Raw genomic sequence first — 4537 nt, 5'->3', positions numbered from 1 at the left:
CCTCAGATGTCATGAGCTTTGCCAGCCGGTACTTTTATATGAATGACATAAAACTAACAAACGTCACTCCAGTGGTAGCCAATCTCGCCCTCTCCTTACGGACCCTCGTGATCTGAGGAGACACATGTCACAGTCACACACATACACACACACCTGGCCCCATCCAATGACGCTCACCTTCAGATGGCCAACAAATGCCATCTAAGAAATAGAAACATTGATTCATACTGATTCAAAGGACCTATATTGTCCCATTGCTGTCACGGTGACACAGTTACCCCCGTGTCACATTCAGGTATTCAGGGCAGGTGGAAACTAATTTCCACAGGCACACTCTATGGACACATAGCTGGCTCTCAGCGTACGTTTCCCTGTGTCAGCAGCCCAAGACTCCATTCCACCAGTCCAGACCTCTCTAATCCTGGGGGTAATTATTGTCTTGACATGCACCAGTGGCTTCCTGGCTGGGGGACTTAAGCACTCTGTATTGTAGAAGCGCCACACCACTTAGTGTCCATGTCTGCCATCATTCAGGCATCAGCTAAATCTGGCCAGGGTTATTATGAAACTCCTCACCCTCATAAAGAGGGGGAGATTAGCTGTAATTGTATATTAATTATACATACAGTAAGAAAAACACAAGTAGTGCGTCGTGGGTCTCGTGAAAACACATACCAGACGGTATAACTTACTACTGGACCTCTGTCTCCCCCCAGTGAACAGTGAACGCAATCCAGATATTTTGGAACCAAAACGTGACGATAGTATCACAGAGTTTCTAAACTCAGAGGCACAACATCGCAAGACTTCCTGGGAACGTTTGCGAAACAGACCTTATAGACCAGGAAGTTCTCTCATTCAGAAGTCAAAAGATTCTACCTTACTTAGCTGTTCCTTTTCTCGAAATCTAAAGGCACAACCTAGATTATAGACAATGTCTTAAGTCGTTGAACATGTTATTTATTACTCTAACCTCATGAAAGTGGCAAACTGACACGTTTTAATTTTCGACAAAAATAACTTTATATCGAAGGAGTGCCTTTTATTTGACGGCCTGCAAATAAATAAATAAATTCTTCGCATCTTCATACTAATAGTATGCAATAACAACGCCATATGAGATACAGGTTCTCTGGCCTACACTGCCCCCCTGTGGCATGTCTTGGAGTGGTGTATCACCTCAAATGAACCAAGTCCATCTGAACAACATCACAATAGACCCATTTCCTGGTCGCGTCATGAAAAGTTGCACGCAGTTTCGAATCAGAAAGGGCCTTGTTTTACATTGAAGTGACCATGACACATCCAACGTCAGATGCAACTCACGTAAGTTAATACACTTGTACCTGTATACTGCTTGAAAATGGCAGATTTGGGCACTAATAAGCGCCTAAATTGGAACACAGTGGCTGTAGAGTAACATGCTATAAATGACGTCAGAGCTCAGGCTCTACGCATCACAGCGCTGTATGGGTTTTGACCGACAGGCGTTCTGAACTTGAGCACCGCACGCAACAAGAAGTTGCCCCCATCCCTTTCGCTAATTGGGCAACTTTTGCTAATGTTTTGTTGTCTGACTGAGGGAAATGCTGTATATTAACACTCCTGTTGTGTTCGTTTCATGTTAATTAAAGGGGTCGGTCCAAAATGACCGGCCCATTATAGCTGATTATAAATCCATAGTAATACATATATTATCACCTAATGTTGTGTTAGATCTTTTGATCAACTTGGGTTCTTGTGAACATTACACGTTTTGAACTTCTATTTGCTATTTATGGCCTGTAGGCCTCATTGACCTGAGCTCATACAACTCGTTTTTGAGTTTAAAAAAAAGCATAATGTGTGGATTATTTTGACTTGAACAAATACTCAGATGAAACACATTGTGCTATTTATCACAGAATACTTTGTGTCAAAGTTTAACATGGACTCTCTCCTCCTCATTAGGGTCATGATCAAAGATATGATCAAGAGCCTCACATAGAGTATATTGTGCTGCCACAGAATGAATTGTGAGCAAAGACCTCAAAAAAGCGTTATATACCAGAGCTGCAGAAAAGTTCTATATATTATTGAAACAATGTTGCGATTGTTTGTGAGAGTGCCAACAGGTGTGGTTCCCAAGGGGGAAAGATTCTATTAGGGAAAGGTTCTGTGGGGGTTGCCATGGAAGCCAAGAAGTGGAGTGAGGTGTGTGTGTGTGTGCTCAAACACACATGCATGTAGGGGTCTGGGAGAGAAAGTGTGTCCATCTGATGAGTGGGCATGTGCCTGAACTCAATTGTATACACTAATTGTAGTCTCACCCATTCATTTCTAATGACCGGTCATTTTTGACCGGGAACACCACAGATGTACAAAAGTTAAAATAAAACGCCCAAAAGCTCAAAATGTGTTTTATTTTGTGTTCAGATGCCCTGTGTGGACAAAATGATGATATTTTATCATGTAGCTAGTCATGTTGGCAATGGAACAAGCTTTCAAATTGTCACGTCCTGATCTGAGTTCCTTTTTTATGTCCCTATTTTTGGTCTGGGCGTGAGTTGGGGTGGGCATTCTGTGTTGTTCTATGTTTTTGTATTTCTGTGTTTGGCCTGGTGTGGTTCCCATTCAGAGGCAGCTGTTTATCATTGTCTCTGATTGAGAATCATACTTAGGCAGCCTGTTTTCTCACTATGGTTGGTGGGTAGTTGTTTTCTGTCTTTGTATTAGTTACCAGACGGAACTGTTTCGGTTGTTCTTTTTGTATTGTAGTGTTCAGTTCAGTTTTATAAAATGACGAACACTTACCACGCTGCATATTGGTCCGATCCTTCCTACTCCTCCTCAGAAGAGGAGGAAAACCGTTACACAGATGATGCCCAACTGACCCAGATTGCGATTTGTAATGGGCCGTTTTCTCGATTGCGTAAACAACAAAAGTAAATGTGTGATGGGGGGGTGCAGGGTTGTGTTCCTAACAAAACATCTACTGTACAAGTGTGCTTGCTCTAGTTCCTCCACGGCACAGCTAGGAGACCTCAAAAAAGCACCCAAAGACTATTCTTTGAGTCATAAAAGGGCAATGAAATTACACGGGCACACTTTGGAGAAGCGTGTGGCCACCTCTAACTAAAACCCTTAGTCCTCTCACTCAAACCCTTGTCGTTTGTTTGTCTTATGTTGCACCGACCCCTCATTTTCCAGGGATATTCTCATCATGTTACTGAATGTATCCAGAGTATTTTCGGACTTTGTTATCAACAAATGTGGCAAAAAGTACAGCAAATGTAAAACGCACATCAAATCGACAGTGTAACGTTCGGACTCGGTCTCATGTGGGTCCTCAACTTTGCTCTATTCATTTCCCCGTAATCTCCCAAACGATTCCCTTTCTATTGCGTGCATGCTTATGCATTTCATATTTCTTCTGTAAGAAACATGTCAATGTATTCCCATCCAATTCCCACAAGTCTAAAGGGTTAACAAACACGTAATAAGATGGCCATCCTCTGCAACATTTTTTACTTAACTAGGCAAGTCAGTTAAAGATCAAATTCTTATTTACAATTACGGCCTAGGAACAGTGGGTTAACTGCCTTGTTCAGGGGCAGAACGACAGATTTTTACCTTGTCAGCTCTGGGATTCGATCTAGTATCCTTTTGGTTACAGGCCCAACGCTCTAACCACTAGGCTACCTGCCGCCCCACATTGCAGATGTCTACGGATAATTGGTTACCTAGCAAACCAGCGAGGCAAGGTAAAATATCTCAAATAGAGCTAGAAAAAGCCAGAAGAAGAATATACTTGTTGAGCATAGCTAATCAGTCTTATGTCTTTACATGGCAATCATTCACTCACTGCTAAGTTTTGTCAAGGTCCCGACATCAGTGTATAGCTACTCTGCTACAGGGATTTATGATGCTAGCATTTTTTTAATTTTATTTAACCTTTATTTAACCAGGTAGGCTAGTTGAGAACAAGTTCTCATTTACAACTGCGACCTGGCCAAGATAAAGCAAAGCAGTGTGAACAGACAACAACACAGAGTTACACATGGAGTAAATAATAAACAAGTCAATAACACAGTAGAAAAAAAGTAAAAAAAGAGTCTATATACATTGTGTGCAAAAGGCATGAGGAGGTAGGCAAATAATTACAATTTAGCAGATTAACACTGGAGTGATAAATGATCAGATGGTCATGTGCAGGTAGAGATACTGGTGTGCAAAAGAGTAGAAAAGTAAATAAATAAAAACAGTATGGGAATGAGGTAGGTCAAATGGGTGGGCTATTTACCGATGGACTATGTACAGTTGCAGTGATCGGTTAGCTGCTCAAGCATGCACACGTATGTATGACTTAACATGACATTTGCTTGTAAACAAAATATTTCTCTATATAGGTTGGCTATACAATGCCAAAGTCGGGACACAAACACTTTTTTTATTATCCATTTTGTATTTATATATATATATATATTTAAATGGCTATTGTGTTAATCCATAGAGAAAATGACAACAGATATGTGGCCTGAGCATGGCCGGTCCTAGC

Source organism: Oncorhynchus keta, chromosome 37 (assembly GCF_023373465.1).
Source record: "Oncorhynchus keta strain PuntledgeMale-10-30-2019 chromosome 37, Oket_V2, whole genome shotgun sequence".
Lineage (NCBI taxonomy): Eukaryota > Metazoa > Chordata > Actinopteri > Salmoniformes > Salmonidae > Oncorhynchus > Oncorhynchus keta.
This window is presented reverse-complemented; position numbering follows the sequence as displayed.